Below are 25,743 nucleotides of genomic sequence, written 5' to 3' on the forward strand. Positions count from 1 at the left end.
GAGCCTGCGCGTCCGGAGCCTGTGCTCCGCAAGGGAGAGGCCACAGCTGTGAGAGGCCCGCGTACCACAAAAAAAAAAAAAAAAAAATTCTCCAGGCTCTATTCATCCTGCCCCTCCCCAATCACTGAAAACCACTGACCATTTACCATTTCCAGAATGTCATATAGTTGGAGTAATACAGTATGTATCCTTTTCACATTTGCTTCTTTCACTTAGAAATATGCACTTAATTTCTTTTTTTTTATTGTTGAATTTTAAGAGTTCATTGGATGATAGTTCTTTGGATAACAGTCCTTTATCAGATATGTGATTTGCAAATATTCTCCAAGTCCATGTTATGCTTTTTTATGCTCTTGACAGTGTTTTTTGAAGTTTTTGAATCTTAATGAAGAACAGATTATCAATTTTTTCTTTCATGGGTAGTGCCTCTGGTATTGTATCTAAAACATAAATGCCATACTCAAGGTCATCTAGGTTTTCTGTTATCTTCTAGGGGTTTATAGATTTGTATCTTACATTTAGATTTATGATCCATTTTGTGCTAATGTTTTGAAGCATATGTTTCTAAATTCTTTTTTTCTGTTTTTGCATGTGGTGGTCCAGTTGTTCCAGCATCATGTAGATCATCTTTGTTCCATGGTACTGCATTTCCCCCCTTTGCTGAAGATCAGTTGACTATATTTATGTGAGTACATTACTGGGCTTTCTATTTTTTCCATTGAATTATTTTTTGCCAATACTATACTGTCTTGATTACTGTAACTTTATAGTAAATCTTGAAGTCATATAGTGTCAGAGTTTTGATTTCTGTTCTTTTCCTTCAAAATTGTGTTGGCTATTCTGGGTCTTTTGCCTCTCCATATGAACTTTAGAATCAGATTGTCAGTATTATCAAAATAACTTGCTGGGATTTTTATTGGGATTCATTGAACATATAGATCAAATTGGGGAAAACTTACATCTTGACAATCTTCCTATCTGTGAATGTGGAATATCTCTCTATTTAGTTCTTCTTTGATTTTGTTGCTCAGAGTTTTATTGTTTTTCTCATATAGGTCTTGTACATACTTTGTTAAAATTTTATCTAAGTATTTATGTTTGGGGAGTTTTAATATAAATGGCATTGAATTTTTAGTTTCTGATCTACTTGTTTATTGCTGATATATAGGAAAGTGATTAACTAAATATACTGACCTTGTATCCTGCAACATTCCTATAATTGCTTTTTTAGTTCCAGGAATTTTTCTGTTGATTCTTTCAGATTTTCTATGTATGCATTATCTGTGAACAAAACAGTTTGTTTATTCCTTCCCTGTATGTTTATTTTTGTCCTTTTCTTGTTTTATTGCATTAGTTAAGACTTCCTATATGATGTTGAAAAGGAATGATGAGAGGAGACATCCTGGCCCTGTTACTGGTCTTAGGAAGAGAGCTTCTAGTTTCTCCCCATTAAGTAGACATTAGCTATAGTTTTATTTTAAAATTTGTCAAATTAAGGAGGTTCCCCTCTATTCCTGTTTTACTGAGATTTTTTAATCATGAATAGGTGTTGAATTTTGTCGCATGATTTTTCTGCATCTATTGATATGATCATTTGATTTTCTTCTTTAGCCTGTTGATGTGATGAATAACTTTAATTGGTTTTCAAATGTTGAGTATGCCTTGCATAACTGGGATAAATTCCTCTTGGTTGTGGTGTATATTTTTTATAGTTTTATGGATTTGTTTTAAAAAAATTTTGTTGAGAAGTTTTGCATCTATATTCATGAGAGATATTGGTTTGTAGTTTTCTTTCCTTGCAGTATTTTTTGTCTGTTTCTTTGTGTTAGGGTAATGCTGATCACATAGAATGAGTTAGGAAATACTCCCTCTGCTTCTATCTTCTTAAAGATATTTTAGAGAATTTGTATGATTTCTTCCTTAAATGTTTGGTAGAATTCACCAGTGACTCCATCTGGGCTAGAACTCATTTTTAGAAATACATTCTCAATCTTTGATAAAGATAAATTTGTAGATCTATTCAAGAAAACTTAAGGTGCTTAAAAAAGATTGTACATATTAAACATACTTCTGCACCCATATTTCCTTACATCTTATGATTTTTTTCCTCTTTATTATATCAAGCAATATCTGGAACTTTATGTACATCACCATTCTGTCACTACTGAATCAAAGTTTCAGTCATTCATTAAAGCAAACAGCCTCTAAAGTAGCCCTTTCTACTAAAACTTTGTGCAATGAAAGAAATGTTTTCTATCTGGGAAGGCTGCAAAACAAAAGCAAAGTAAAGTTATCAGTGGCCTCTAGAAAATCAAATAGTATCAGAGACTTACGTTGTTATAATACTCAATATGTTCCAGACACAAATAAAAATTACTCAACATTAAAAAACAGGGAACTCTGCTCAATATTATGTAACAACCTAAATGAGAAAAGAATTTGAAAAAGAATAGATACATATATATGTATAACTGAATCACTTTGCTGTACACCTGAAACTAATACAACATTACAACATTGTTAATCAACTATACTCCAATATAAAATAAAACACTAAAAGAAAATAAAAAACAAACAGACAAATAAAACTGCTAAACATACAGGAAAATTGAAGAGTCTGGGTCCAGGGCAAATCCTATGTGTGGTTTTTCAAGCCCAACCCTAGCCAGTTACAAAGGCTTTACCTGGCAGGTCTCACTGGAGAAAACGGCCCTCCCTACACCAGACTTTGTGCACAGTGAGTACACTGAAGTCTTTGAAAGGAATTGCAATCAAGGACTCAGGAGCTAACAGCCCATGGCCTTGCACATAGCTGCATTCTGAACCCAGGTGCTGCCATTTTGAGGCCTCCTTATGAGTGTATTGGGGGTAAGGGAGTCCTGAGCCAAGGCCTTTCCCTAGTACCTCTGCCAAGATCTTATCTGGAGGAGGAAGTAGAGCTTTGAAAATATCTTTTCATCTCTGACTCAGTACTTTTCCACTTCTGGCCCTTCTGCTCTCCCTTCTCTCAGGTCCATAAAAGGGCATGAGCCTTTGTTTGGGACTCCCTCAGCAGGGAAAAGAATCCCCAGGTCTGAGCTGGTCCACTTGCCCCTCACCCAGTGCTGTTCTGTGTGGGAAAATGGGACCTGGGAGAACCAATGCTTTTTCCTGTTTGGCCTCTTTGTTTACAGCATAGCAATAAGCGATGAAAGGCTTGACTGTTACCTTCATTTTGCTTGTTTTAATTGAGCTTCTAGATACCTGGCAGCTCAGCACTCTCCAGTTCAGCTCTTGACAATTCTCTAGAGAAAATACAATCAACAAATGCAAATCCCATGATGACAAGGTCTTTAAAGTAGCTGTTATAATCAATTAATGTGAGATAAATATAAACACGCTTGAAATGAATAGAAGGATAGAAGTTCTCAGCGGAGAAGTAGAAACTATAAAAAAAGAACATGATGGAAATTTTTAACTGAAAAATATATCTGAAATAATAAAATTTTTGGATAAGCTGAATAGCCTAATAGAATGGAGAGGACAGAGGAAAGCAATGGTTAATTTGAAGATAAATGAAGTTAAGTGGCACTTGCATGATCACAGTCCCAGCAGGAGAGAAGAAGGGTGCTGAAAAATATTTGAAGGAATGACTCAAAACTTCCCAGTTTTTGGGAAAAATTATACATTCAAAGAACAGAAAAGTCCAAACACAGTAAACTCAAATAAAACTATATCCAGTTACATCATAAGTAAACTGCTGAAAATCAAAACTAAGGGGAAAAAAATGAAAGTAGTCAGAAAAAAAAAAATGATACAGTTCATATAGAGGAGCAAGTGTTAGAATGATTGCAGTTTCCTGTTGGAAACTATGAAGTGTAAGGATATCTTTAGTTGAAAGAAAATAAGTAGCAACCAAAAATTCTATATCCTTCAGGCATGAAGGGGTAAAAAAGGACATTTTCAGAAGCATAAAAACTAAGAGAATTTGTCAACAGCAGACCTGCTCTGAAAGAAATACTAATCTAAGTTCTTTAGGCTAAAGAGAAGCTATCAGAGGAAAGTTGGAACTTCAGGGATGAAAAGCAAAAGAAATGGCAAATATCTAGGTAAATACTATATACTATTTTTCTACTCTTAATTGTGAAACAAAATTATAATATTTTCTACTGACATTTTCAGTGTATGCAGATATAGTACATATGTCTACTGTAATACTATGTGGGCAGGGGAAAGGGTTTATATGTTTGTAAGGTTCATATATTTTATTTGAAGTGGCAAATATAAACTCTAGGTAGACAGTAGAGGGTTAGATACAACAATCTACACAATCATACAAAAAACAAAAATACAGAGAGATAGAGCTTTGAAATCCAAGAGATAAAATGGATTACTAAAAAAAATTTAAATAATCCAAACACAAAAAGAAAGTGGAGTAGAGGGAAAAAAAGAAGGGCAAACAACAAATAACTAATACAAATAAAGACTTAAATCCAACCATATCAGCAATTACATTAAATGGAAAATAGTTTTACAGTTTCTTATTAAGCACATATTTACAACATGATGTAGAAATCCCACTAAGTATTTAACTAAGAGAAAAAACTATGTTTACAAAAACCTTCATGTAACTGTTGATAATAGCTTTATTCGTAATTGCCGAAACCTGGAAACAATTTAAATGTCCTTCAACTAGTGAAGATATTAAAAAAGAAAATCTAGTAATTCGTGTAATTCAATATTGATAGATGCAACAATATAATTTATCATGCTAGTGAAGGAAGCCAGACTCAAAAGGCTACATATTTTATGATTACATTTATCTGACATTCTGGAAAAGGCAAAACTATCGAACCATTGGGTAGTTACCATGGGTTAGGAGTGAGGGGATGGGTTGACTACAAAGGGGAATCACGAGGGACTTTTGGAGGATATTAAAATTGATCTATATCTTTAGTGTGGTGGTATTTACATGATTCTGCATTTGTCAAAGTCAAATGAACCATATACCAAAATAAGTGCATTTTACAGCATGTAAAATAAAAACAATATTTTTTAAAGTGCCCCACAGAAATAATTAATAAATGTTAGCTATAACTGTTATAATTATTTCATGTTAGTAATAATGTTTTAGTATATTTGAATATAGAATGACATGTAAGTCCAACCATATCTATAAATTTACCTCCATCTAAAATTATATTCTTTGCCTATACTTCCAAAACCCGTTCCCACATATATTTGTCCAAATTTTGTGTATATAAAAAAAGTCTTGAAATATTTTTGTGAGGCACGTCTTCTACTTTTGCTTGTAACTTTATAATTCGCCCATCAGAGTGCTGAGATCCTGACTCTAGTTGTGTGTACAGAGGTAATGGGGCAGCGTTGGAAGAGGAAGGCTAGAAAGGGAGATTTTTGGAAGAAGGAAAATGGGCTTTACCACACATGTAATTTGCTTACATTAAGTTATTGAACAAACTTCAAGCAATGCAAGAAACCATTCCTGAAAAATAAGGAATCAGCCCTTCGGGTGGCAATCCCCCATGGGTTTTGGGAGATGAATTACCAAGAGTTCCCTTCCAATTCTTAGTACCCCCTTCTATCTTACCCTCAATTTTGTTTCTAAAACCTGTGAGACAGTAAATCCTACTAACAATTACGAATTGGCAAACAACCAGTTAGGACTTTACATATGGATTTTGGCAGCTCTAGCCTTATGGGGGCATGAATTAAAAGAGTTTTAGGAAGCCCCTGGATTCAGTCTGTTTTGAGATTAAATTGTAGGTGTTTGAGCTTGTCTTTCTCTTTCTTCTGGTTATTTGTAAATATTGAAATTTACCCCCAATTCTTATATTCTCCTCCTCTAAAACAGGTGTGTTATGTTGTTTTATTGTTTACTAGTTTTTATCAATTTCTACTTGATTTTTCAGTGTTTCCTTAATGTATGCTTCAATTCTGGATGATCATATATTATTATTTAATTAGTTGTTTTACTACTGCATGCTCTATGCTGCCAAGTTCTAATTATGCAATACCTGCTGGATTTTTAATTGCTCTCAGTTCCAACTGGGGCCAGATAATCAGTATCATATTACCATATTTTAAAAAAATGTCTGTCTGCAACCAGCAAGTATTCCTCATACTTCATCTCTATATCTGTTTTGGTAATGTCAAGAAGTGCAAGCTAAATCTGATTTGAAGCAGAAAATAAAAGTCAGTGAGTGTCTGGGAAATCTGGAGAAGTAAGCTGCCCTATTTTCTAGAGTTGAGAAGAATTTTGGAACATATGTACTAAATACCTAAGATGTACAGAATACAGATAAAGGTGCCAGAGAAATGAACAAATATGAAAAAGATATCTATATATGAATTTGGTCAAAATTGCAATTTTGATCAAAGTCAAGGAAGTATTTCAGTCCAGATTTTGGAATTTTTCTACTACTGACTATTTCATGATAAAAGGACAAAAATATACAGTTTTGAGACATTTTACCTAGTAAGGCTTTTTAAGCACTGTCTCGTCTATCCTTATTTTATATTTCATTTTATTTAGGCAGTTTTTATAAAGCTTTTATTATTTAGAAAATTAATGAGGTAAAAGAGTATTTGTGGCGAGAGGTGGGTGGGAAGGGTCCCAAGAAGGTCTTTCAAATTTTAAATCCTGCTGATACTTGATTATGAAAGAGGTAAATAATACTTGACTGGTGTATTTCACATACACAAATTATTACAATAAAACCTCAATTATTACAAGAACAAAAGTAGAAATGTAAAGGGTATAAACACTACAGTGAAAGGAAAAGTATTTTTGGCCATAAGGAGTTAAGATACTTCCTAAAAAGATTACTCTTAAGCTGGAGCTGGTAGTTAGAGATAAGACGGTATTTAAGGGTATCAATTCTGGAAGCTTATTGTTTGGGCACAGATATTAACTCTGCCACTGTTATGAACTGAATGTTTTTGTCCCTCCAAAATTTATATGTTTAGATTCTCACACCAGGTATTATAGTATTAGGAGGCATGGCCTTTGGAAGGTGATTAGTGTCCCTTTAAAAGAGACCTCAAAGAGCTTGCATGTCCTTTCTCCCATGTAGGGGCACAATGAGAAGATGGCCATTTATGAACCAGGAACTTGTCTTGCCAGACACCAAATCTGTCTGGTGAGATCTTGAACTTCCCAGCCTCCAAAACTGTGTGAAATAAATGTTGTTTAAGCCAGTCAGACAATGTGTTTTTGTTTTGCTTTTTGTTTGTTTGTAGCAGTGCAAATGGACTAAGGTAGCCACTACCCAGCAGGGTGACCACCAACTGTTATTTTTCACTGTGCCTCAGTTTTCGCATCCATAAAATGAAGGTGGTGATGGTAACTATTTCATCAGTTTCTCTGAGGATTACTGTCTTAACAAACGTAAAGCACTTAGAGCAGTGCCTGGAACAGAGTAAGGGGAAAATATTTATTATGATGAAATAGAAGAGGAACTTGTATTCTGGCATGGGCATGATGGAAGAAGGGATGCTATGAGCCACATCACAGGCTGGGAAAAGCAGGCCAGTTTGGCGAATAAGAATCATGGAATCATTGCTGTTTTGCTGTGATGACGTGCAGAAAGGTAGTAATAAAAGATCCATGAAATACAGGGAATACAGGGAGTATGTTAACAATCACGAGGAATGCTTCATAGGTGCAGTGGGAAGCCACTACAGAGGTCCTTAGGCTTGCAAATTGTGAAGTGTTTAGTTGCGATTGTTGTAAGGCCTTTAACCTCATTTTAAGCATATATAGTAATTACAAAATAAATGTTCCACTCACAAAGTTTAAGCATAATAAAAACTGATTATTTGTGTACACAAAAGTATCTAAAATATAGGGTACCTTGCAAACCTAACTACAGAGCCACAAATAGAAGTTAATTGTAAACTTTTAAAATTAATATTAAAATATCTAGCTGAGAAAGAAGTAATTCAACTTCCTCACAATACAAAATGCAAAGATGTCCAATATAAATAAATAAATAAATAACACCTAAATGCATATAATTTATATTACATATTTATATATATATATATAATGCATATTCAAAAGATGATACCATTTCAAGGGACATGAAAGACCTAGCATTTAGGAGATCCCAAATTTTAAAGCCAAGAAGATAATACAAGGAGTTGAGACAAATATAGAAAAACACATTAGAAAATAATATAGTTGGGGCTTCCCTGGTGGCGCAGTGGTTGAGAGTCCACCTGCTGATGCAGGGGACACGGGTTCGTGCCCCGGTCCAGGAAGATCCCACATGCTGCGGAGCGGCTGGGCCTGTGAGCCATGGCCGCTGTGCCTGCGCGTCCAGAGCCTGTGCTCCGCAACGGGAGAGGCCACAACAGTGAGAGGCCCGCGTACCGCAAAAAAATAAAAATAAATAATATAGTCTTTTAACAATAGATCTTCTAAGATTCTCTGATTAAACCTAAAAGACTGTTTATTTCTCGAATGTCATTTTAAAATTAATAATTGAATGTTTTTCCATATCCTGAAGGAAGACTAGGTCCACATTAACCATAGTCAATAGGCACATCTATTATTTATTAGGCATATTGGATGTTCCAATCACTTGGCAGCCTTCAGGCATATTTCTAATGGAAAGAAGGATACTATAGGGTTTCAAAACAGTGTTAATTTGCAGATTTGAGTACAGAAATGCAAAGGCTAACTTGCCTACAGAGATAACATTTTTATTTACAGATATATCTAATAACACTGAAAGTGGAACTTGCAAAAATACATTTATTTCTGTGTTATTCTGTTCATATAGCCACATTAAAAAATAGTATGAGCTCAGAAAATTCAATGCCCAATTACATCGTGAATGTCACTCACCTGGGAAAGCTGAAAGTTATAGTCCTGCAGGGTAAATGTCAAGTGAATGTGTTTGGAACGTGGCCCTATCTGATTAGCAAAGCTGTTTTCAGCATATTCAACAGCCAGGCATGTGTAATTTGCCCTGTGTTCCTGAAATATAATGGGAGAAAATAGGGTATTCTGTGAACTCTGGACAATTAAGGCACTGGGGGTGAGGATTCAATTCCAATTAATAAACATTTATTGAATATCTAAAATTGTCAGATAAATGGGCTAAATTTTGTCAAATCCTTTTATAAAATGTCCTTCAAGCTGCTTCAGCTCTCTATGCAAATATTTGAATTTCTTCATACATATTGACTATTTTATGATCGGATACTTGACATACTGAGTTAGATACAAGTTGTTTATTAATACACATCTTCTCTCTGTGACTGGATTTTAAAACTGCCTGTCAGTGAGGTCATTACTAGGGTCTTACATGTTTCCCTTTACCTTGTGCAGTGTAATACATATAATGTAGATAATAAAATAATTCTTAATTAAGTGAATTAATAGATAAATAGATTTCTAATTCTTGCTTTTAAGTATGAAACATCACTTACACAATAAATAACCTCAAGAAAAATACCTAGAAATTTTGCTGGACTCAGAAAAGGAGAGTAGGATTTGGCTGTATTGAAGGAATGCATATTAATAAGCTTTTCAAAGGAACCAATGTGAGGCCTACGAATAAGATTGCTGTTGTCCAAAAGTGACATTGTTAATTTGGCTGAGAAAGTTTGATAGCCTTGAATTAAGCAGCAAATGATTGACTCTTTCACACTAATAGTGATAATGAGAAACGCTGACTCTGGAAGTCAAGATTTAACTTTTCATATGCTACATTGCTGAATGATCTTTGATGCAGTATCTTTGGGGACATCTTAGAAATGTAAAGAGATTGCTGTGACCTCCTGGAAATACTGTGTGGAGGGCAATCTAGTTATCTATGCAGAATTAGTCTAAACTATGAATCACAAATGGTAATCTAATCCCTGACATTAAACTCTCTGATGAATGCTATTCAGTTTTATAACTTCTCAAAAAGCTAGTGAATTTGTATTCTGATATTTATGGTTCAGGAAAAGAAAATAGAATAATGCACAAAATGTACTTTGACCATAATCTGTTTGATACTGAAATATTACTTTTTGTAATATAAATCATCCATAAATGGCATTTGTTAGGATGTTTCACAAATATCTTTTATCAGTTTTTCTATAGAAAAAGAAGGAAGGGAAAGAAGAGGAAATGCAATACAAGTGACATTTCTAAGACTTCATTTTTCAGTGTCCACTGAAAGATTGGCTCCTGCCCTGAAGTTGTGGTTGGGCTCATGAATATATGCCCATCTTGCAACATAAAGCATACCCTAAAATGTAAAGTCACAACTTTATCTCTACAATACCTTCCACCTTTTCTCCCTATTTTAGAGAGTGTAAATTTAATTTGGGTAATCTTCTATTTACCCTCAATGTAAACATATTTTTGAAATGAAATATATTCAAAAATTTATATTTTTCTTTAAACAGTCTATGCTTTAAGCATTTTAAAGTAATAAAGGCCATACCTATAACTGTCAGCTGTTTCTTTGTGATTACAGAAGCCACTTCCCAGTGATAAATGAGGGCAGCTACTCCTAGTGTACAGTAGAATGCATTTGCTTGACCTGTCTATAATGTCTATAATCAATACAACTTCCTAAAATATATAGAAAAACTGGCAAATAAGAATCTTCATAGAAGAAATATAAGCTAAATATAATTAGTATGATCAGTTGATGAGTTAGGAATAATCTAATTCAACCTTAGCAAGCCTATTCATGACTCTTTCCAGGTCTCAAAGGTAATAACGTAAATTAATTCTGCCAAGATTCTAGCACTTGATAGGAAGAACTATTCAGCTTTACCTAGGAAGACATAGACATAGAAACATCTATTTTTAAAAAGACTCAAAGAACTAAGAAGAGCAAATTAAGACTGAGTAACAGCATTCTATTCATATTTTTAAAACAGAAAAAAGGTTTTTGAAAGTGCAAAGCAACCTCATAAATTATCCTACCTTTTTCCTATGAGTGGACCTGGCGTTGTCACAAATAAGTCATTTTAAAAAGATGAAACTGGCCTAATTTCTTACTTTAAAAAAAAGAAGAGGGCTTCCCTGGTGGCGCAGTGGTTGAGAGTCCGCCTGCCGATGCAGGAGACACAGGTTCGTGCCCCGGTCCGGGAAGACCCCACATGCCACGGAGCAGCTGGGCCTGTGGGCCATGGCCCCTGAGCCTGCGCATGCAGAGCCTGTGCTCCGCAATGGGAGAGGCCACAACAGTGAGAGGCCCGTGTACCGCAAAAAAAAAAGAAAAAAAAGAAAATTCACCAGAAAAATCTCATCATATATTTAATTAACCTTTTCTTGGCTATCAGGGTTTGCTTTCATATATCATGAAATCATATTCATGGTGTGTGATTTGCCAAATCATATATAACGAAATCATATTTATGATATCATTTAAAAATTAAAGAAATGTTCATCTCTCTCTTCTTTCTCCATAGAAGTAAATGGTTTATCCATCGTTTTCACTGATTAAATTCAGCTTAATTCCTGCACAATTAACATTTTCTAGAGTTCCCTTGAGTTTTCTGTGCCCTGGGTAGTGTGTAAAGGAGATTTTCTATAGCAGTGATCTCTCCTAACTTTATAACTGGTTAAATATTAACTTACATTTAAATAAACGTTTAGTTATTTATTTATAAATTATATACCTATTTATTATATCAACATATGATATACATATTACATGTAGATAATAATTGAAAGAATAACTGGATAAGACAAAATAAATGTGATAAAAGTTCTAATATTGTATTTTCTTCTCACACCAATATTGAAACTCCTCCTGGGTGTACATGTTTTAGAGTCAATAGGCCATGAACATTCATGTACTTAAAGAAGTACTTAAATGCACTTAAGTCACACTACTTTTTTTTTTTTGGTTCTTTTTCTGTAATTGATTATGCCATCCTATGAAGAAATTAAATTTAAAAATATAGACATCATTATTACTTTCCTTCAAATACTGCCAATTCTGTATAAATCTTGGGTTGCTCAGTCCCAGAACTAGTAGTAATATTCTAAATAGTATCCTATCAGTGGTCAGAGTAGCCTAACAAAATAGATCTCAATTTTATTTTGAGAATCAAAGTTCTTAATTTCTTAACAGATATACAGAACTGAATTATATGTAACACAAAATCTTTTTAACAGTTTGATTCCTTTTTTTTCACATCTTTATCCATTAACAATCACACGTATAATGGAAACAGTTTTAATATTCTTTTATATTCACAATGAACTATATATATTTTTTTTCATTTTTTGAAACTTGGGATAAATATCTTTTTAGTTATTAAATGTGAATGGCATCTCTATTTTTTTTTCTTTTTTAAAGCAGAGATTCATTATAATAGTGATAGGGAGTTAGAATGAGGAAAGGTAATCTAATAATATGCACCCTCTGAAAAGCAATTCAGAAGCCACTCTCCCATAGAAGGAGGGAGGGAAGCTGTGGGCAGATGCGAAAGACCCTCCCCTGAGGGCAAAAAACATATACAGTGTAAAGATAAAGAAAAAGCAGAGTGAAAGGTATTCCTCAGTGTATGTTCCCCATCCACTCAATGTATCTTAAGCAGTTTGCATTATATGGATATTATTTATTTATGTGTTATGTTATATTAAGTACATATGTTGTGTTTTGCAATCAAAGTACTTTACTGGCCAGAATCCTAGGCCATATGGATTGACAATACTTTCCTGGTAAATGTGTCTGTGTTTTTTGTTGTTATTGTTTTGTTTTTTGGGTTTTTTTAGTTCAGAATATAGGATGCCAACCTTCCCATATTAATTTTCAAAATATATTTAAATAGCATTTCTAACCTGTAACTCAAAATTATTAGTGTTAATAATTAATTATTAATTAGCAGAGCCTGGGGACAAGTGAGATACGAGGCAAATATTATTCAACACATTGTATAGATGACTAAGCCAGGCCTAAGTGTAACTGTTGATGATCAATATCAATCCTTATTCACAAAAATGAATGATTTCCAAACTTGTAAATTCTAGAGGGAAAGGGGGGCAAATTAAGATCACGAGTCCCAAGCCAATTAACAAGTAAGCATTTTTAAATTGACCCAATTACTGCTTTTCTCAATGTATGCCCAGGATTTAAATAATGATGAAAAATCAATTATTTTTTGATCAACCACTCCCCGAATGGCTTTGTCCTCTGTTGTTTCCCACTATTGCCTTACAATAATGAATGAAATACAAAATGTGCATTTAGCTGTTGCATACAGCATACTAGCATGCAAGGACCATAGTAGTATTGAATGTCAGTATGTGAAAGATCCTTGGAATGGAATAATTGTGCAAAGTGGCTGCATGAAAGTGGGAAAATGATGCAGTGGCAACAACTGTGCCTTTTCATTGTAATCCTGAATTTATTAAGAAAATGTCTTTGAAATACATAAGAATGTGTGTGTATGAATCAAGTGTAAAAGCAAATAGAAAGGGGAATGATGGGCTTCCCTGGTGGTGCAGTGGTAGAGGCCCTCCTGCCAATGCAGGGGATGTGGGTTTGAACCCTGGTCCAGCCCCTGCTCACCGCAACTAGAGAAAGCCCGCGAGGAGCAATGAAGACCCAGTGCAGCCAAAAATAAATAAATAAAATAAATAAATTTAAAAGGGGAATGACTGTAAGGCAAGTAAGTGGAAGTCACTATTAGGTCTTTTTAGTTCCGTCCAATTTTATGAAGTGTAAATTTGGGAAATTAATTATAAGCTAGAATTTTACCTACACAGGAAGTTTTTTGTTTTGGTTTGGTTTTTTTGGTGGTATGCGGGCCTCTCACTGTTGTGGCCTCTCCTGTTGCGGAGCACAGGCTCCGGACCCGCAGGCTCAGCGGCCATGGCTCACGGGCCCAGCCGCTCCGCGGCATGTGGGATCCTCCCAGACCAGGGCACGAACCCGTGTCCCCTTCATCAGCAGGCGGACTCTCAACCACTGCGCCACTAGGGAAGCCCAGGAAGTATTTTTAAAGTGCACTTTTGCAATCTCCTTTCTATTGTTGCACTTGAGAAAGCACGTGGAAGAATAATTATAATTTATACTAACATATCTATGAACAATTTCCTCCTCTCACAGTCCTTCTGAATTCTTGGTCCCTCCCATTACCTCTGCCTGAACTATCCTCTCTTAGCCCTTATGTTGCCATTAAAAATACTAATATACTTTTGAATCACAGATTCTAGTCTTCCCTGACCTCTTCAGCTCCTAGTAATCTCTTCTCCCTTAAAACTTCTATATCTTTTATTTCTATACAAGAAAAATACAGCAAAACGTCTTAGATTCTTGTTTTAGGTATTTAATTAGTTTTTTTCATATATTTTTTCCTTTAAGTAGAATTGAAGCTCTCTTAAGGTAAAAATGCTCTCTTGCGTTTGCTCATATACATACCAAAGAGTACTAGAGCTATAATTTGCTAAATTAAATTTTAATTTTGCTTTATTGTTTATTAATTTTTGACAAATAATATCACATCTCTGAGCTCCAGTTTTCTCATCTATATTTAGAGAGTATGTTGCTCACTGGTTGGTCAAAGCGTTAAGCAGCAGGGTAATGAGTTAGGATAGCACCTTAGTATTAAGCTGATCTTCAATAATTATTATTTAAGTCAAAATTCACATCCCATAGGGGGCTTCCCTGGTGGCGCAGTGGTTGAGAGTCTGCCTGCCGATGCAGGGGACGCAGGTTCATGCCCCGGTCCGGGAGGATCCCACATGCCGCGGAGCGGCTGGGCCCATGAGCCATGGCCGCTGAGCCTGCGCGTCCGGAGCCTGTGCTCCGCAACGGGAGAGGCCACAACAGTGAGAGGCCCGCGTACGGCAAAAAAAAAGAAAAAAAATTCACATCCTATAGTATATATAGAACATGGTAGATATTCTATATATGTACAGAAAATACAGATATAGATGTGTATTTATATATATAGGAGTTATAATAACAGGACTTTTGATTTATATATCACATTTATATTTTAAAACTAGAATTGTATATAATATCTCATTTGATATTCAAACTTCAAAGAAAGGTGAGACAGATATTTTTTCCATTTTGCATAGTGCAGCTGAGAATTTTGTGTGTTGAAGTCATGTCCTCACATACTTTTGTAGATTCTGAACTTGATTCTAGATCTTTTGATTCTTAACTCCAACATTTCCTTACTTAGATGTTGAATTAAAGCTTAAATACGTTTTATGTAAAAATTTCCATTTTCTCATAAAATGAAATGCAGAGCACTTGTTTGAACTCACCCACTATGAGTAAACAGCACACGTTACAGTGTATTTACTCTGTTGTCCCTGACCCACATGTGGCTCCAAATTAGAATCAATACTTTCATACCGTTACTTGGTTTAAAATGAAAAGGTGAAAAAAGCTATATTTCCTTATTTTCTTATTTGTGTATATTAACAGAGGAAGAAATATATTATCAAAGTAAAAACTTATCTAAATGCCAAACTCTCTTAATTAAAATGGCCTGCTTTGACTACCCCTCTATAAATCATATACATTTTGCCTTTTGCTTATGACTTAAACAAATAAATGGAAATGTATTTTTGCTTAGTCAAAATGTAAGCAATTTGTATGGCACAATGTGGGTAATAAGTAGAAGTTATGATGTTATTTTGTTAAGAAGCAAGACTATATGTTTATGGCTTGTGCTTTTCATTTGCCTCACTTTCTCACAAAAGTGGCGTGACAGACACTGAAAACAAAATAAGGGAGAACAGATATCAGCATTTGCTATTACTGCTCTGAGAATGCAAAGGAAAAGCTAATGAGAAGCCAGGGTAAAGAACTGCCTTCCTGGTCCTGAATGTGCCATTGGTTTCTTTGTGAAGTAATGATTATACTAAAGCATTTTTATTTCTCTCACTGTGCTGACAGGAACACTATGTAAAAATATGCTTGCTTCTAACCTGCAATGTTCCTTGGTGTTAATATGCAAAATATTCAGTCATAGGAAACATGGAACTGGGTTACACCAGAAAGTGTGGGGACTAATGTGTTTTTATAACAGTGTAAAGATTATTTTCTCATGCATTGAATTATTAATGTGAATCATTACAGGAGTTGAGGATAGGATTATAAAGAGATTTATGAAGTTAAATTATGCCTTTTTTCTTATTTAATTTAAAGATGGTATTATGTCTTCAAAAATATAATAAGAGATAGTGGTTATTAAATTATACATGTTTAAAAAACCAAACATTTCTAATGAGTTAGAAGTAGTCAAGTCCATAATAATTATTCTGTTAATCACACCTAAGTTATCAAGAACATAGCTTGGTTTCCATGAATGTGTATGTGCACATTCCAACCCTGCTCTTTAGAAAAGGCCAAAACACTTTTCCAAAAGATGGATCCTTGAGTATTGAGGAACATACTCTTTGATACTTTCCTGTATCGTTCTTAGCATTCACATATCCTTGCATAATCATTTATGTGTCACAGATTCCAGACACTGCATCTTTTTTTTTCTTCAACTGAGTCCCCTAGTTAATCAGTATAACATTTAAAATGGATTCTCAAGAATTGAATATGGTAATTCAAATGTGTGAACTTACATTGAAATTATCACTGTTCTTGACTTTTGTAATACAATAGCAGATCCTGACTGTTTCACACTCATTTACCATTTTAAATTGCTAAGAACCTTGACTTTACTAATAGTATCCCTCACATATAACTCACTGCTCAGGGGTAAAGCCTGATGTGTCTAAACCAATTATAATGGTTCCATCCTGTGGTGTGCTGATAAATATTTAACAGTCATCTCTATAGATGAAGGAGAGAGAGAGAGATCCTAATTTGTAGTGTGTACTGATTATTTTGGTGTAAATATTGTCAACATAGAGTATGATGTTTACCCATCCTGATCATTAGGTAGGTAGATAGATAGATAGATAGATAGATAGATAGATAGATAGATAGATAGAAATAGATTACAAATTTGAATTTCAAACATGTATACTTATAATTGTGTGACCTTCTATAATTGAGATATTTTCATATTTACTGAGAGCTATTAATATTGTCCTATAAACTTGATTTTTTTATCAACACTACATCTTGTTATTAAAGGTTCTTTCAGAGTTGGCAATCTGATGTTTAAAAAAATCTCATGTTTAAAAATGTGCTTAACTTGGAACATCTTATTTTAATTACCCATAAGTCTTCATTTACCTTTCTCTTTCGGTAAAAAAAAAAAAATTAACTGTGCATTTTTGTTTTTTACTTGCTGTTGGGTTCCTGCTTATGTTAAGTTATAAACACTTTTGTTATATAAAGGATATAAACCCTCCAACATATACAGCAAATATTTTACCTAGTTTATCTGAAAAAAGGCTACAATAGTTAATGTTGCATTTTTCTCTTCTTACGTTACTAGCTTTTGTGAAAGTACTTCTAACGTCAAAATTCTTCACACTAAAATAGTAAAAAAAGCTACACATATTTCTTAATATTTTGTTAACAGTTATTCTTCCAGGGTTTGAATAATTATGCCAAAAAAAATATTCTCTTCCCATGGTCTTTACTCATCAGGAGGGAATAAGGAGGCTCTGAGAGATGGCGTGAGACACAAGCTTGAAGTAAGGTTGGGGATGTCTCCTGAGTTTGTACTTGCTTTTTTCCATTTTGAGTTGTCCTTCGCATCTCTTAGGTACCTCATATTAGCTGTATCAAATTGTCTGTGACAAAAATGTTCTTTTTTATTCAAGTGTATAGCACCTCAGGGCATTTAGAATTACAGAGAGGAGGCTGGAGATCTTAGAAATAAATTCCCCCTTCTTCAGAGATTTTACATAAATTTAATCTTGAATCGCAGTTTTAGATGGACACTCCCCAATAATGATCGTTTTCTCCATGGGAAGGTGATCTCAAAAACATATTTTTTTCTGTCTATTAAAGGCATTATCCTTGCTGTTTCTCCCACTTGGCACACACCATTTATTCATAGTATTAGAACTTGGGAGAGAGCCTAAAATCCACTCTGCTAACCTCAGGCTGACTTTGTGCTTTTACTTCAAATTAAACCACCACATCTACTGATTGCACAAAAGCATAATCAGCTAGGCTTGCTGCTCCTCCAGTAACAATGTCATGTTTATATGTTCCAAAATAAAATTTCTACCTTCCTTGGCTTTCAGCTGTCCCCGTTGTTTGAGTTTATTGGTTCTTCTTCAGTTGTTCACACAAAGTGCTATTTTGGCATAATGCCTGTTGATCAAATTGCCATATTAACTTCTCAAATTCCCTCTCTTAGTTATTCTTCTTGACACATTCACTTAAAACAAAGAAGAGGAAAAGGGAACTTCTGCAGACTTTTCCACACCTACTTTTGGCTTGAAGTAAAAATGTTCATTGTGAAGAATTGCCATAAAAATACAATTAAGTGTATACATTTTTTAAATGTCCATAGCTCTTTTGCTTTCATTTAGCACGTTGTACCTTTTTAATGTTCTAGCTTCATGAAGACTTGAGTCCTTCTTCTTATAGAATGAATGAATGTGATTTAAAAAAATTTACGTGAGGGCACTTATAATATATACAAGTACATCTTTTATTGTACTTGTATATATTATACAAGTACATATATATATGAGAACCAAGGTATATAAAAAAGATATAGAATAACGGTTCTGCTGAGGACCTTGCTGATATTTTCTCTCTGCCTCCAGCTCTGAAAAGCAATGAATGCTCTTAAAGCCTCCAGTAGGCTCTGCTGACAGCCATGGTACTGATTCTAAAAGAAGGAAGAAAAATAAACCTGCTACGGTGTGTGCATGCACTAAGCTATCTGGAAGTAAGAGTTATCTATGGAAAATGTTTGTATTAATATTATTTACAAACCTAATGCCAGAGGGAAAAGATGTGAACAAATATATTGCACAGCATAGAGCATAGGTATAGGTAACAATATACAGTAAACAAATATCTCGATCATTTCCTATGTTTAATAAAGCTAATAATCATCTTAGATATTAGATAGCTTATTTGTATCTTTACTTAAAGGAGCCAGTAACAGAGATTCCTGAGCAAATATTGATAAAATGCCAAATTTTAACATTAAAAGTATATAAACATAAAGAATAAAACTAGAGATTGTCATACAATTACTTTAAATATATCCAGATATTTTAATTCCAGATTCAAAAACTTCAACCCAATATATCTTATATCTACATGCAATAAACCTAATTTAAATTCTTGGAATCTTTATCTAGATGACATGTCAGGCAAGATATTTAATCACTCTCGTCCTCACCTCAGTCCACTCATGGAGAAAGTGAAACATTTGAGCCGAACTATCTCAAAGACTTCTTCCAACTCCACAGTCCTGGTACTTACACCCTTTCTTCACGTTTTACTACTTTTATGTTGGTTTCCCAATGTGTCAGGGTGCTCTAGTGTAGAAGAGGTCATCTTGTAGATCAGTTAGGAGGGCAAGAAGACCTAGTCTTGCCAACTCTAGATCTGTGGAACTGGGTACTACTTAAACTTTATATGCCTAATTTGAAAAACAAGCAATTAATAGAATACTTATTCCTTATGATAATGAAGTAAAGAATTCATACAAATTACTTATCAGAATGTCTGACATTTATTATGTGTGTGATATGTATTAATTATAGAGTTACTGCAGAAATTATGGAGCTTAATAGGGAAGCCAAATCAGGTTTGAAGGCTGTTAGAAGATAATGTTTTTGAGTTTCAAATTCATAATAATTTAATGCTCTACACATATCTAATCAAAATTTTTAAATGTTCATTTTATGTCAACTGTAGAAACAAAAATTTAATAAATTTATAGACCTATAGATTTGACTGAACACACACACACACACACACACTCACACACACACATTCATACCATACACAATTTCTTTGAAGAAGAAATGAAAGGGAAAAATATCAGGATAAGTAAAGTAACAAACTATGAAAAAAGGTGCAAAACATACTGCAGAGAAAGATTTAATATATTAGTAAAAAACAGAAACAAGCATCTAGTAGAAACATTTCTAAAGATAAGCAGCTTAAAAAAAGAAGCAAGTGTTTATCTCAAAAATATACTAAATATGAACATTAAGACAACACTGATAGGCTATTTGTACATTTCAATTGAGACAGATCATAAAGTTATAATAACATGTGCTACTTAGCATGGATTTAGAGGATAAGACAAAAAACTATCCAAAGATTACCTGTATTGCTTACCATCACAAAGATATAAACAAGTTGAAATAACACATAAAGAACTAAGCAAGAAACTTAGCTAGGTTCTGTGCCAGGAGTATTCGTTTTTTAACTTCTGAAATAAATTTTGATAATTTCCATGTCAAACTTGATTGTGAACTCTGGATCTGAGAAAAAAAAATACACACACACACACACACACACACACATATACACAGATATCATATGTAGATATATGATAGCTATCTGTGTACTCTTTTGGGAAAATCTGGGAAATTTCTTGACAGGCATCAAAAGTTCTAACAATGATGCATTATCTTTGACTCAGAAATTCTACTTCTAGGAAGGTATCACATGATTATCATTGTCTTCATAACACCTAATATTTATTGAGCTATTTCATGTTCCTGTCACTGTACTTAAGATTTATTAACTCACCCAGTGCTCACTCCATATGACCTGTGGTTGTTATGTTCAACAATAAGCTATTTTATTACTATTGTTTTTCTAAAAATCTCCATTGGAGAGTAGAATAATGCTATTAAAAATAGAGTTACACAAGACTATTTTATGATGTGGCAAGATACGAGACAGACTATAAAGTGAAGGATAGAATTTATCAAATATCACTATGATTTCAGTCCTGGAGGGTAGAGGGGAAAAGGGGAGAATAAATATACACCAAGCAATGATGTTCACATCTATTTGGTGAGCTATAGGTAATTTTTATTTTTTTTCCTTTTGCTTATATTTTCTTTACCTATTCTACAATGAACCTCTTTTATTCTTGTAATATCAAAATACAAGAATATTTTGTTTTTGTTTTAGTGCTGGTTCTTCTGCAAGACTTGAGAAGCTGAGCAAATTAGTCTTTTCTGAAAGGATTATTTACTTTGGCTGAAGCCTTTTCAGTCAGTGGGAAGTAGTCAATTGCCATTATAGGTAGGTAGATAGGGAATAGCCTGTTATTTTAAGTATGACTCACAAGACTGAAATTATTTTTTCTAACCTCAATTTTTTGATTTTGTGTTTGTTGTGTTTTTAATGTGTAATTTTCACCCTTAGAAAAGCCACTTATATTGAAGCTACCATAAATTACCGAGTATTACCTTACAATATGAATATTTTCTCAGGATTCCAATAAGCCAAAATTCAACAATTTCTCTGAAGCTATTTAAAATCCTGACACAGATTTAATATTTCTTTCATCCATATTTCAAACACTCAACATCTAAATTCCTACTTTGATATACTCAGATTTTAATTTCTTTTAAATTCCCCCCCCCAAATAGATCATTTTTCTGGGTTTGTTTTTAATACTAAGTGGTGAACAAAAATTGTTTTATGTAAATATCAAAGACTTTAAGTAAACATATTTGTTTCACCTGTTATAGCTGTTTAAAACCCAGGAAAGCAGTGATGATATTAATGAAATTCTAATTATGACTGCAAACTCTCTGTGATATATTTAAAAGCAAGAGTGGTACCTACAAATCTCCTTAAAGGACACTGAGGGAACATTCCATGTAACTGCGAATGGGGTGGATTTTTGTAGCACATGCTATTCTTCCTTCCAACATTTCCTCACCCAGATTGTTGACAGAGGTATAAATAAAGAGTGCCCAAATACACATTTTAAGGTTATGGAGAACTCATTCTGAATCAGAAGAGGCAAAATTCAACAAAAGTACTGTCAAAAGGCTTCACCATTTTATTTATCATTGAAAATAGGCAGTTTTCTACCAAAACAGGCAGTTTGTCTCCACTCTACTGTTGGGCTGTCTACAATCCTGTTCATTAGTACATTGTTTGAAGTAAAGTAGACTCAGAATTAATTATTAACTGGTACGTCTTGTCTTCTGCAGGCTTCCATATGTAGGAAAAGTGAATTCTAGTGCTGACATTAAAATGCAGATTATTATGTGCCACAGCCAGACATTCTGATTCAGTAGGTCTGAAACAGATGGTCAAAAAAAAACAGTTCAAAGAAAAGTGGTTTATAGAGCATGGGATTTGAAGCCACAAAGACTTAAATTGACTTAATAGTGACTTTGACCCAATTAATCTTTTTAAGTCTCAGATTTCTCATTTTTACATGGGTATAATTACAGTATCTATCTCACCTGGTAGTTAACAAAGAATAACTAAAGGACCACATGATAATCGCATAAAGAGTAATTATCTACCAAGAACAGTATAATTGCTCAAAAGTGTATTATCCTTATCTTTATTATTGTTGTTTTTCATGAGTAAAGCATTTCTACACAATAAAATCTTTTTCATTCACTTTTTAGTTTTGACTATATTTTGATTTGCATTATTCTAAATTCAAGGTTAAATACTGATTCAGGTAATGATGAATAAAGATCAGATTTTACATCATTTCACTACATGTAATTCTCATTTAACTTGGAGATGCTAGTTTCTAATCCTGTAATAAATTTTATTTTTGTCCTGATGTGCAATAAAAAGTTTCATATGAGGACAGCTCTGCTCCTATTTTCTTCCATCTAGAAAATATGCATTTTAATTTAGTAAAAGAAATAAGTAAAACTAGGAAAGTCTGATTATCTAAAAGACAATCCTGAGGAAAAAAGTAGTAGGCAAATACTAATAGAAGAGTTATGAGAAGATAATAAAAACATACATTTAAAAATAGCAAGCATATAAAAGTAACCCTGCATTGAATATAGTGAGCATTATAAACTTTATTATAAATCAAAGACTAGCTTTATAACTTTGCTTAGTAAAGATATGTCTTAAATGCTAGAGGTATGAAGTCTATAAAATGAAGGCAGAATCACAGCAGATCAGAAAGGCAAAGAGAAAAATCATCATCCTGAACCATAACTAGTTATGATTTCTCATTATACAAATGTGCCTCGAATTTCCCCATTAGTGGAGGGTTATTACACCCAGTAAATATTGACCTCTAGGTCACAAATTAAAATCAACCAGATCTACAGCTCCGCTTAAATTATAATGTATCTCTCATTTCCTGGAAGAATCTCATCATGGAGATCATAATTACAAATTGGCCAATATACGCATAAGAGGTACTTAGATTTATTTTAAATTTAAAAAGTAGCATCTAGTATATTCCATCAACATAATAGAAGTTTGTTTATAACACATTTAAAAAATTAAGTTTGAGCATTTACTTACCTACTATTAAAAGAATATAAGGTACATATTTAAATTAATAAATGGATGTCTTTCAGTTGAAAGTGCATAGAAAACAAGTATAGTAACAAACACAATTCACCTTTATTCTCTTTCCATAGACTCTTAACTAAAATGTAGTAAATATAATAGATCTACTTTCTGTAAAATCTATCTTTGTCCAAAAGGAAATAAAAAGGCCAAGACAAATTTTATTAAATAATAATAATAAAAATAAATGGGATCTTATTATGCTCCTACTTGCTAATGAAATTCCATGTGAATCACTTTCTTTAGTAATGACATATTTTAAACTAAAATAGTCGCTTAACATAGCTAAGCAAATAAAGGGATAAGACATAGTAATATTCTAAAAACATAATTTCCAGGTGGGAAATTAAAGTGCCCAAATGACTTTAAGAGAATAGAAAGAGCCATTTATGCTGGTCACCTGCTTTACAAGAATTCCACAAAAAACTTCCAATGAGGCTAATTATCTTCTGTTATCTGAGGTGTCTTCAAAATAGAGATTATTTTCTATTATAGTGTTAGCCTGAGCCTCATAGTCAGTATACAAACTAGTATTTATTTCCTAACGTAAATCCATTTTGTGAGAATGTAAATTTATTGGGTTTTACCAGAATTTTACTGGGAATAAAAATTGATGATTTTGCCAACTACTCAACCTAACTCAGGCTATTTACATGGCTCAGTTCCCCCTTAGAATAATACTGTGACATTACCACGGTTCCTAATGTGTCCAAACTTCTAGTGAATTTAACATCAGTTAAGGGTGTCAGGATCACATGCAGAGCATGCTAAATAAAATTTTAGTGTGTGTTTGTTTTTTATCTAAAGATTAAAATAAGCTAAAGATAAATCCCCAAAAACTTTTAATAAGCGAATTTGAGGAAATTGGTTAATTTAGATTTAACATGTAATACACTACTAATTGCAATAAAATTAGATTGTAATTTCAGTAGCATATTACTTTGCTTACATAAAGAACTTAAAATAATTTAAAGATCGAAGGAAAAGACACTGAATGCCAAGATTACTATTTAAAATTATATGTTCTTTGTTGTTAACAAATCTTTAAATTCCTCATTTTGAACACTTAGAGTCATTTTTTTTGGAAAATATGTTTTCTTTTATGATTACTTTGATAAAACAGCCCTATATATTAAAGATAAACTATTATTACTGTAAGTCTAAGTCATTTCTTATTTGTAAGTTATGTAATTAAGAATGAGTGTTAACAGATTTAGTTTGATTCACTACAATTCCCTCTTTACTATTGAATCTTTCCTATAGGCATTTAAACATACCTTATTTTTTTCTACATTTAAAGTAAATAAATATACATATGAAAAAAAAAACCTCTTTCTAAGCCCAAACCCACCCTCTGCCCCTGAATCTATGATCTCATGCCTTTAGTCCTCTACATATTTTAACTTCTTAGAAATGAAAATATTGGGTTAGAATTTATTTAAGCCAATCAAGACAATTAAAAACTGGCTTTGAGAAAAAGTGGAACTGAAATATGGAACTCCATCAGGACTATCTTACTGCTTCTCTCCTGCCTTTCTGTTATGAGCATCACACAACAAAATGCTTTTAATAAATGCCACATTTTTTTTATGCCACTTAATAAAATTTAATTCATTCTATACTTTATCCCACCGGAGGAGTATAAAACTCAGTGAAGTTGTTGAAAAACTTCTACTACCAAATTCAGGCAAAGGTCTTAGGGGTCATATACAATCCCAAAGTGGACAGACATAGGTTGATATTTGTATCCACCCATAAGGATTCTTGAGAAAAGAGGGCTTGAAATTAACATCTTTCTGAAACGTATCTCTCTATGGGATCATGTCTTGAGCATGTACTACTTGAACATTTCAAGTCTGCGTCCCAGTTTAGAGGGATTCATTCAACACCTCTCCTTGGACGGTTGCTTTTACCTCCTCACTTTCCAAATCCCAGAACCCATTTCTCCCACATTTGTGTATGAGCTGAGGCTAGAGATTCCCCCAAACTCTCTTAAGGGTCTTAAGACTGTTTTGTTTGGAATAAAGAATGTTTAAAGATTGATTAATTAAGTGCCAACATTTAAAATGCAGATGGTTTCATATAAAAATCTGGATTTATAGCTTCTTCTGAAAAATTAAACATCTGGCCAACACTGGGCCTACATTTCTTCATGCGAAGAGTGCTGAGTAATGACTTCCTAATTTATAAGACTTCTCTTCAGTTAATCACAGTGCCTAACATCCTTTATTCCTTTCTTTTTGATCCTTAGTTACCTTTGTTGACAAAATGTTTTGAAGTGAAATGCAGATATCATGCTATTCATCTCTAGATGCTTCAGTGTGCTTTTCTAAAAAAA

The sequence above is a fragment of the Pseudorca crassidens genome, chromosome 4 (assembly GCF_039906515.1).
Source record: "Pseudorca crassidens isolate mPseCra1 chromosome 4, mPseCra1.hap1, whole genome shotgun sequence".
Classification (NCBI taxonomy): domain Eukaryota; kingdom Metazoa; phylum Chordata; class Mammalia; order Artiodactyla; family Delphinidae; genus Pseudorca; species Pseudorca crassidens.